The following is an 11,739-nucleotide window of genomic DNA, read 5'->3' as shown; positions in this document are numbered from 1 at the left end:
ACCATCTTCATATTTGCATATCTGACAAAGTGCCCTCCAACGAGCCATAAGGAGGGTACATAATTGTGCCAGGGTGGGGAGGGGCAGGATAAAGCACTGAGGGCAGCAGTGTGGATTCCCAAAGAATATATTCCAAGACAAAATCAGCAGTAAAAGCATCCAGGCTAGCTTTAGTTATTATTAGAAGTATCTAGGCTGGACATCTAATGCATTTGGCAACCAGCTGCTTTGTTTGAGAAGTTTGATCTTGATTCCAGACTCCTCACTAAATCCACTTTCGGAACTTTGTGGAGTACCTGAATGTCTTTTTCCTTCCAGTATAGCATGCACTACAGTGTTTTTAAAGAGGAAAATACAGTTTTAAGTATCTGAGTTTTTAAAATTTTTTCAGAGATGAAGTTATAAATTAATAGTGCAACACTTTCCATAAGAAGTCCCATATTTAATGATAAATCCTTCCAGTGCAGCTCCAATAGAGTTAAACTCCCAGGTGGAACTCTTTGCAGTCTGAAAACACCACTCCCCTTCCCAACCTGATCTGCCTACCAAAGCAAATTTGCTCAATAAACCTTTCACATACTGAGAGGAAAATAATTCATGCTGTTGGGGGTGTTCTGAGAGCAAATTGTCTTTGCTTCAGATTGGTGAGAGTTGGAGAAAAAGCTCTTTCTGGCATCATTATCAGAAAAGGAAGCAAGGAGAAAAAGACAAAACAACTAAATGGTCTTTTTAGTTTCATCCCTTACCAGATTTTGAAAGACATTTATAACCTGTACAGCTGATTTTAAAGGAGTGCTTTTTGGTTACAACTGAGAACAAATGTAAACACAAAAATGAGCACAGAGGACTTGGCAAGGGAGGCAGAGATGGGTGGGAGAGTGAAATTAAACCCCTGCCAAGTCCATCTTTGCTCTATTTTCTGGACTACCCTGGAATCCAAATATGCAATTTATTTTTTGGATGGAGGGGCAGGAAAAGGACAAGTAGGATTAATACATTCATTTTGAAAGACTATTTTTTTCCTCAAGTATACAAGGAAAGATGCAGCAGGTTCTGTGTTATTGACCCTTTCCTTCCCACAGGAGCTGATTGGTTTAATGAAATATCTCCTCATATTTTTAACGTTAGCAATCCTTTGATTAAACCTCTATTTGTGTCTTTCTCTCAAATCTCTGTCTAATACAGAACACCTCAGTCTCCAATGAAAATTTATACTTCAATAATGAAACAAGTTCTTGTACTGTGGGTGAGTCAGAGTCTGCTCATGATTAAGAAACATGAAACAAGAAATATGACAGATTACTTACAATTAATTATTACTTCATCCCCCTCAGAGAATACAAACTATAACAGAATTCTTTCATACAAAGCCTTGAATTTCAGAGCTCCTCCATTGTTACAAACTAATGCATTTTGTTTACCTATTGCCTATGAAATGGGTTTGTTTGAGACCTGACCTGGGAGATAAAATTTTCCAGTATCAGTAAAGTGCTGTAGCCAGAGCAGAATGCTGAGTTTTGGGGGTTTTTACATATAATGATATCTTTCTGCCTATATAAATATTTTTAAAAGACAGGAAGAAAAAAAAAAAAAAAAGGCAGTAGGAACCAAATAACTTTCTCTCATCCTCTTCTCTGCAGTCACTGGATTATCCAGCCTTCTCAGGCTGAATCAGTGTGCATTAGGAATGTTCCCAATATCAAATACAAAAATACCAACATCAAAATGGGAGAGTATCCACAGGAGTCTAAACTGAGCCTTGTCCAAATCTGTTTGCAGCAGAAGGGTCATGGAAAGCAATCACTCTCTGCACACTGGCTCAAAGGCACTGAAGTCTTAATGAATTCCAGGCTCAGACCAGTTTACATTTTCTGACACTTGATGCCTCAGTGGCATCTGGTGGGGGTTTTGGTTTGTTTTTTTTTTTTATTTTCTCTGCAGCACAAGCCTCAGTAAATCTGCAAAGTTTTTGCAAGTAAGCTTGAAGGGCTTGTTCACTAGACCTTGAATTATCAGTAAGTGCTCAAAATTAGTTGTCAGCTTCAAGTAGGATAGCAAATCCAGTGGCATTGGAACAAATCTTAGTGCTCAGTGCTTTGGGGGCACTCTGGAAGCTTTGAGCACAGTACCTTTGGGTTTCCAGCTGAATTCAGGGGGAGCAGTGTTGTCTAAGCTTTTCCTTCATCACTGCACCTCAGCAGGAGGAGAGATTGCCATCCCACAGAGCAGTCTCTGCATTACTGGTGGCACAGGCAGTTTGGGCTTCATTTATCAAAGGAAAACATTTACCTTCAGCATTTTAAAGCTCCTGCACAAGTCACTTTTGATGAGTTCACTTGTTACTCCTCTTTTCTCCATCACATCATCTCTAGTTCTAATTCTGCAACAGCTGGAGAGAGTGCAGTGGGTATTGAGGATGAGATACAGGCCAAGAAATGCAAATTATAAATCTCCACTACTAAACATCAGTGGTAAACACAGAAAGGCCTCAGTTACAGACTCATGTGTGGGGATATAAATAAGTTTATAAAATCAAGGCCTAGAAGCCAGGAAGTGCTAGAATTCACCTCAGCCTTAATTTCTTCTATTTCAAAATATGTATCCCACTTTCTGTATACTTCATAATATCTGATAATGTCTGTGGTGATATTAGAATTTAATGTCCTCATGTCTAATTCTTCCATAAAACCAACTTCTCCCAGAGGCTGAGTTCTAGTTATTGGAGCAACTAGACTAGTTGAGGGACTTAAATATTTCTGTGTTAACCACCTAGATTTTCAGAATATTTTCAGATGTACATTTTTTTCTAAGCCTTACAAACAGCTGTACTGCTTTGGCTAAAACTTTACAAATACCTGTGGAGGGAAACCCATGAAAAATTACAACTTCAAATGTGCAGCACTACACATGAGGAAGGAAACCCATGAAAAATTGCTTCTAAAAATGTGTAGCACTATACATGAGGAGAAAGAGGTGTGGGATAATCCATTTAAAATGTATTGTTTTAAAAAAAGCGGGGGAAAAGGCAGCACTGCATATATTAAAAATGTTTTAGCAAGCAAATCCCAAAATAACCCCTTAAAGTTGGTAGAAAAATGTGAAAACTGATAATAGACATCAATTAAATAACTTAATCATGCAATCAGTAACAAAGGATATATTGCATTTCACAATTCTCCTGCTCTGAAACCAAAGTCAAACCAGACCTCAATAATGGTTGCAATCTCTTTAAGGTATAGGAAGCAAATCTTTGTTCCCACCAGAGGATGTCTGTACAAACAGAACAGACAATTAGGTCTGAAACCACCCATTTCACATTCTCAAATGCATCCTGATAGAAACAAATGGAGAGGTTTCAGGTAAACAAGTCTTTAGCAAATTTGCAAGTGAAAAATCCCTGCCAGCAGGTGGTAATTTGTTCCACCTGGGACACTTTCAGAACTATGGAATTGGATGTCACCTATATTTCACTATATGCTCTCTTTCCATAAGTGTTTGGTAAGGCAAGGAAAAACAGAGCCAGCAAAGCACACAAACAGAACAGCAAGTTGGATGACTTTTCATTTCAGGCTTTTATATCAGAGAATTATATTTGCAATCCCAACATGGGTCACAATAGTCACAATGGCAGTTTGTAACTTGCTTTCCAGGCATGTCGTATACTTGGGAAAGATGTTAGCATAAAGTTGGATATTTCTAGAGAGATCAAAATAATCTGTGAAGTGGAGAGCAAGTGCTACAGATATCTTAGAAGATCTGATAATGCAATTAACCAGCAAATGAGCCTTGGAAAACCAGTCTTGCTGAACAGGTGAGCACAATAAAAACCACTGAGAAATGAGATGGTGTCTTGGTTTGAAAGACAGGTGTCTGTTAAGGAAGGCAGGAGCCTTTCTTGAAATGGAAAATGTAAACCCCCTCACTCCAAATTATTATAATTTTGAAATTAAGGAGCTCTTAGGCAAAGATGAAAATAAGATAACAGTTCTTTACTAGGAAAAAATTAAATAGAAATACAGTATTGCAAAGAACAATTCCAAAACACTGACAGAGTCAGAATCCAAGCTGACATCCGTCAGTCAGTCAGGGTGTTGGCAGCACCCTGACTGCTGCATCCTGCTGCAGTGGCAGATATGGTTCAGTTGAAGCAGTGCTCCTGTAGAAGGGTGCAGTTTTCCTCTGAAGGTTCAGCGATGATGTAGAAGGGACTGATTTTCTTCTGGAATCCAGTAGAAAAAGGCTGCCTTGGTGTTCAAAACCTCAGTTTTTTTCTAGGTAGGAAAGGCTTGGCTCCTCCTCCTGGCTGGAGTACCTCCCAATGGGCTGATGTAATTTTATCAGTCACACAGTGGGACTTAATGGCCCATTAACAGAAGATACTTCCCTGGAGAAAGGATGGGTTGTGGAAAATATAAAGAACACTGCCCCACCTGATTTTAACAGATGATGATAGAATACATACTTTTGGTCACAGCCCACATTACACCCAAGACGGGTGGTCCAAGCACACTAATAACAGCAGCAGCATAGAGACATCTGCCATGTGTCTTAACCTTTAGGAAAAACAGATCCCACACAGAGAAGGAAGTAGGGAGAATTATGTAAATGTCTGGAGCTCCTGACAGAGATGGAAGTTTTTTGATTGGCTTCACAGAGGCTCCGTTTAGCAGAGCACCACTGGCTTCTCTCGGTTTACTTCAGTGGATCGATACTTGGGGTGGCTGGTGCTGGAGGAAAGGGGTCAAATGGCTTCCACAAGGTTATGAAACTGAAGTGGTTTTACTCCTCAGCATTTATGCAGCAACTTTTCACATCATTTATATTCTGACTACCAGCCTTGAAGTGGAGCAGTGGGAGGTGTTTAATAAACTTTCTGGAAATACGTAGCCTTTAACATTTGGACAAATGTAATATGGCTCGGGACAAGTTAAAATAATCCTTCTGAACAATTTCTGTTGATGCCAAATTTCATACAGGGCTTATTTCAACAATGGAAAAGTAAGGCCTCAAATTTTGAAAATAGGTCAGACTTTCTATAACTCGATTTTTTTTCGGGCTTCTACAAGGCACATTGTAGTAACTTGCATTTACAGTGTATTAATCACAAAAACCTTCACATGTCAAGCCTAGTATGGATTTTAGGTTAAAAGGGGGATTTTCTGCTCTGACACAGAGGACCTCTGACAGGGCCATAAAATGTGCTGTTCTTATGGAGAGAGAGAGAATTTAAAATGGGAGCATAGGAGCAAAGTGTGATGTTACCTTGGGATTGGCCACGAGATACAGGTGGGGCATCTGCTTACACTACAACTGCTATAAAATGCTTCGCAATCTAGAATTACTGAATATCTTATTATTCCAGCCTCCAACAACTCTGAAGTATTACAGAGCTTTGTTGTCCTCACCACTTAAGCTTGCTGTGACTTGCTGAAGCAGGAGCCATGGCTGGGGCAACCTCCAGCCCTGCCAGCCAGTAGGGCCAGGCTGTGCAGCACCCCCGGGGAGATGAAGCAACAATTATTTTATTAATCCTTTTGACTTGTTTGCTTGATCATGTTTTGCTACATTTTTAGATGTGAGGACTGGGACCTCAGGTTGACACGAGGTATTTTTTCTTTTCCTTCTTTAAACCTAATGATTTTTAGCACTTCACAGTCTACAAAATGCACAGAGAATTTTGTTATAGTGCTCAAAGGATTCTTAAATGGCACTTAAGACACTTCTGAGCCCAGTTCTTACATACTTCCCACTACTAGATTTAAGAACTTACTCCAGCCTTAGTTAACCATATAGATTCAAATATCCTTCCCTGCACTGAGAATGAGCTTCGCACACACCCTTAAGTGAGTTTGTTGGCTTAAATACAGCTGAACTTTAAATTACCGTATTGCTGGTGAATGGAAGTGTCAAACCATGTGCTGGCCCCAGCTTTGAAATGCTTCATTTTCATATTGCTGCTTACCCTTCTCTCCATTTCTTGCAGTTTGACAAGAAATTGCTATTTCCACTCCTTATGCTTTTGGGGGTTTTTTTGTTTGTTTGCTTGTTGTTTTTTGGTGGGGAGGTTCTTTTGTTTGGTTTGTTTGGTTTGTATTTTTGGGTTTTTTGTATGAGCTCAATAATTTATTAGAACAAAGATAGCAATATAGCACCAGTGACTTCAGAGATTCTCACTGACTTGCCCTTTGCAGTAGGATGGTTAAGGGATTATGATTGTCTCCTGTAATTAATTAAGGATTTAAGGAAATTTAAATCTTGCAGTCATGGAATTGATATTTAGAGATCATAATTGAGAGTCACAGTTAGAAAGACATTCAGAAATAATTTCTAATTCATGCTTGGAGAAAAATCTTACCCTTACTATTAATTACTACTGTGTGACAAGCCAAATTCTCTTCAGGTTTTATTCCTTCACTTGTGGATAAAAGTCTTAAACTCAATTTGCTCATTTTCACTCCGAGGCAGCTGTCTGAAATGATCCCTTTTCTCAGCATCGCATTTCTACATTTTTCCTCCTTTTTTTTTAATATGTTGGTTTGGCAAGGATGCTGCCAGAAGGAATTTAATGTCCATGAAACATTCAGGGTGCTTCAGCAACTACAGTTTCATTTGTCATCACATTGTAATTTTTCACTCTGGACATCACCTCTCTTAATTTTCTACTGGTTCCTGACTTTTTTCTTTTATTTATTTGCTAATATTGATGTTTTAAAAATCTGGATAATAAAAAGAATCAGTTTTTACCTGAGTCAAATGCAATCATGTTGCCCTGGCACTTCTGCCTGTGTTGATTATTTGGGAAGTAATTAAGATGTTTGCTCCTCCAATTATGCTACATATTTTTTCAAAATTCTCTGATGTGAACCAACACAGCCCCTACTTTGAAATAAGAACTAACATTGAATCTAGATACAAAACCCACTACTTAGAATGTGAACATTTAGACCCAAACCACAGTGAGTTACATTATATTGGATTAAGGCCAATTCTTATCTTATTCCTCTCCCACAGCATGTCAAATTCTCATGAAAAAAAAAGAGTGTAAGAACTCTCTTTCTCAGTCAAAGACAAAAGAGTGGTATGGGCTTCTGAAAGAGGAGGAGTTAATCTAATCCCACTCCTAATGGGTTGCCATGGATTGGTCTGAGTTCTGAGTATCTGCAGAACCTTCGAACTGACTCCTTAGGATTGAAGGGAACAGGAATTAGGTAGAGTGGAGGTCACACATCACACCTGTGCAATTCTAACTTCTTCCTGATAATTTAAAATATTATGTATTTCAGTATAATACAGATTTTGATCAGTGTTTTCTTCCACACAATTTCTTGATCATTTGAGATTTAAACTGCTTCATTTTGAAAACTTTATGGAGAAAATATTAACCCTGCCAGAAGGAAAAAAAATCAAAATACTGTAGGAGTTCTGAAAGTAGTTGTCACTTGTGTATTGCTCTTGCATATAATGATGACAGGTTATGCTGGAGAATTCCAGAGTTTCCTTTAGGCTGCATAGCAAGGTCTCTATGGTGCTGCAAGTGGGATGTTGGCAAGCAATCATTGCAGCCAGGAGACAATTTCAAATACATTTTAGGACTGACTCTAGGTTTGTGAGCAGAGAATAGTGATTAACGGGAGGTTTTGGCTCTTATCAGATATGACATGTCATATTCATCACAGAGATAGAAATCACTTGCCCTGTTGTCCTTCTGTCTTTAAAATGATTCTCTTTATGTCACTTTTCCACTTCTGTGTGGGCTAACACAACAGAGTTGAAGCCTTCTTTTCCAGTTCCCTACAAAAATGTCCCTAAATTCACATTGGTGCTGGCATTGTAACGATCTTCTCTTCATCTCTCACCTTCATTCTAGAAGCAGCCCAAACCACCAGATATCCAGCCTATTATTAATTATGTTTTCTAGAGATTTATTAATTGAACAGGGGAGCAGTACATCTGGCAACACTTACATTTGCAGTTAGGGAGTCAGAGCCTCCATAGCAGAAGTCCAATTTTATTTGGCTTATCTTAGAAATAGCTGGCTCAGATCTGAAGAAATTTCTATTACTGAGGGATAGAGAAATCTGAAGATAAAGAATCTATTCTTTTGTAGAATACACTGAGTCAAATTTGTTAAATTTATGCACATTCATGGCACCGCACTGGGTATCTAAAATGTTTCCATACATATTTTTTCACCTTCTACTTAAATTGATTGCAAATCAGGTTAAAATACCAGACATGCTGCTGGCTTTCACCTTTTTCAGACTTTGTGTAGATGATCTGTGAGTAGTAGCTTGACCTCTGTGTTGTTTGGGCAAGTATTTGGACAGGGCTATATTGTGATCAAAAATAATACAAGTTTTAGTTGAATATTAATTAATACCAACGTAAATACAAGGAGGGGTGGAAATAAATGGTATTTAAGATCACTTCCAGCCCAGTTGACTCCAGGATTCCATGATTACAATGCTAAGAGTGGGCATGCTCGGGAAACCTGGATAGTACACAGCAAAGAGGAAGGTCTATTTCCTCCTTAATATGGCCTAAAACATGGATAAGTCTGTCAAACTTTTCTCATAATACATTTCAGTTGCAAACTGCCAGGATATCAGAAAAGTCATCTTGATAAAATGAGAGTCAGCTTGGGCCGGAAATCCATCCCTAATCATCTGCCAGGATGTGGGAGTCACCCCTGTTAGGAGGGATATGGAGATAAATGAAATTGAAGCACTTTCTCTTTCCCTGTTTTTACACAGAAACTCTGTTCAAGCACCACAGGGCTCTCAACAGAAATTTCATTCCAATTTAATTCTGCCAGCCCTTTGTCACCTATATTGCACACCTCTGTCAAGGTGTGTATGTATCACACCATAATAGATGTCACTGCTGCCATAGGAGATCCACAAATACGTGTTTCACTGTTGACTGAAGAATATAAAAAATGTCCATAGAGCAGTTATAAAAGTCCATAGAGCAGCCCAAAGCACTCTTGTCATTCCCAGGTTTTATGTCACCACACTTCCAGAAATACTCAGTCTTCTCTGGCCTTTAATATTTAAGATTGTCACAAAGTATTAAAAAAAAAAAAAAGCCTGAAAAAACACTACAATAATATTTGATCTTTAATTTAATTACGAAATTTGATTTAAATTGATGACATGTAGCTTGGTTAGAGTGGAGCTTTTGGAATTATTGCCCACCATGTATAGGAAATAAAATTCAAAGGCATGAAAGGATTAGGCTTGAATTTAGAAGGCGTCACAGACTTGTTTTAGCCTAATCTCTACAAAAGTATGTTTGGCAATGGTTTAAATGGAACAGTGCCATTTGCTTCTCAGATCCAAGTTTTGTTCCTCTGGACGATCTTTAGATGCACCAAAAAGTGGGGAAAACAGTTTTAGTGCACTGATTAAAATCAGGGTTTGTCATTAAGTAGGACAATGGTGATGGAATTCATAAAAGTGAAGCATCCAAGCATCTGATTAATCATTTTAAAAGGAACCACAGTACCTGTTTTAATCCTTCCCACACCTAGCACCTGAAACCTTGCTAGGAAACGGTTTGATTAATACATAATGCAGGCCTTAATATAGGTAATATCTTTCAAATTTAAAGCTCTCAGAAGTTTCTAAGAAGCAGGCAGATATGAAGATGTTCTACCTACTGATGAAATGTCCTACAATATTTGTATAGAGCAATTTCTATCAGACAGACATGAAAATCAAATTAATTACTTGTAAAGACACTATACTCCATGATTTTTTTCCTTCGGTTTAGAAGAAACAATCATCAATATAAACAATAAATACATGTCTTTGTCGGAAACCAAACGAACCCATAGTTTATAGTACCTGTCATTAATCCATCAAATATAATTTTCTGATTTCTTCTACTTTTTTCTCCCTATTTGACATTGATCAGACCTGAAGTACTCAATATGGGTATTTTCACATTAGCACTGTGTTGGGGGTTGAGTGCTTTTTCTGTTACTGTGTCAATTGAAAGAATTTTTCCCATTATCATGCCAATGGAGCTGGCCGGGCTACACCCAGGGTCGCTGATGGGTCCAGATAAAGGGGTGGGTGGGGACGGTCCCGGAGGGGCCTCTGAGGCTTCCGGGAGGGCACTCGCGTTTCCGGTGAGCTGGGAGGAGGACGCGCGGGATCGTTCAGCCACGCGGCCGAGCACAGGAGAGCCAGACTCTCTGCGATCACCTGCCCTGCATCTGCCCCGTTCCAGCCTCCTGCCTCTGCGGACACAGCTGATCACCCAAACACACACGGTGAGCGAGGAGCCGCCGCTGCAGCCCGTTCCCGCCCGGGACCGGCATGGCCGCTGCCGCCCCACCCCCCCTCCTTCCTGCCTCCGTTTTCCGCTTGCCTTTTTGGCATATCCGGGCGCTGGACTAAGCACAGAGACAGCGTGCTTGCATCTAAAGGGACTGACACCGAGTTATCTATTTCGTTCTGTTAGCAATTTTAACTGTTAGTGTTTTCTGTTTGTATAGTTAGATATATTAGTAAAAGAGCTGTTATTCCCACCCCCCTTATCTCTGCCTCAGAGTCCTTGATTCAAACAATCATAATACTTGGGGGAGGGGAGTGGAACCAAAGTCTCTATTCCAGAGGGAAACTTCTGCCCTTACTGGCAGACACCTGTCCTTTCAAACCAGGACACACTGCTTCATCATTTTAAATTATTTTATTGGTAGAGATGAATGATTTCCAGTACTTTCTTGTCAGTTTGATTATTATTTTTTATTCAGCTGGTTAAAAGGTGTAGTCTACAAGAAACTGAGTGGTCAGTTGGTCAGTAGCTACTTCTCTCAAGTGCTTGTCCCACATCTGTTCTTTATTATAACAGAACCCTGTGATTCAGCCCAATTTTGATTTTGTCATCATGTTATAACACCTAATTTAGCAAAAAAATGTTTCCAGCAGAAATTATTTATATTGTCCCTACTTCAGATACACCTCTGAAGAGTTTAAAACCAATCAAAAGCATACAGGATTTTCTTCTAAGCCTTTCCTTGCCACTTAACCAAGGCTTGCGAGATACATCAGACAGCAGCTTTTCTTACTGTCCAGTCACTCAGGAGATGTCACCAAACCAGGGCTGTCCATCAGCAGTTCTGTTTCAAATTTCCTAAAAAATTTATTTAGCTCTTTTTCAAGGCTACATTATAAAAGATAACAGTATTAAGAAACCAAACAAAACCAACAACCAAATAAACATCCTAAACAAAATCCAAACTTAAAAAAAAAATCCTAACTTGTATAAATGTTTGTTTGTTATCAATAGGATTCCTTAACCAAAAAGCAATTAATTACTATTTTACGACTACGTGTTAGAAAGTTTGGGAAAATCCACTGAAGTTGAGGTAGTGGTATTTAGTTTTTCAATATTTACAAACATTTCCTTTTTAATATTCTCTATATGGATTGCCTTTTTCTCCTTCTGTCTCTGTTCTTCATCCAGTGGGGATGGCTTTGAGTGCTGAACACTAATTAGTGGATTTTTGGCCCAATTTATGACTGTTTGTTCTGAATTATTAATTCAGTTTTAAAAACATCTGAACTGAGTAGGAAACAACTGAGATAACCTCATGTACGGTCAGTGGAAGATGCTGATGGAAATGCACAAGTACAGAAAACACTTGTGAATGTGCAATATTCTGCTCAAGGTTTCCTCATGTTTTCCTCTTGGATGCACCTTTTCAGCAAGAACATTATCGTGTTCTTA

The sequence above is a fragment of the Erithacus rubecula genome (genome assembly GCF_903797595.1).
Source record: "Erithacus rubecula genome assembly, chromosome: 12".
Lineage (NCBI taxonomy): Eukaryota > Metazoa > Chordata > Aves > Passeriformes > Muscicapidae > Erithacus > Erithacus rubecula.
The sequence above is the reverse complement of the archived record's forward strand: the minus strand, read 5'-3'. Positions refer to the sequence as shown.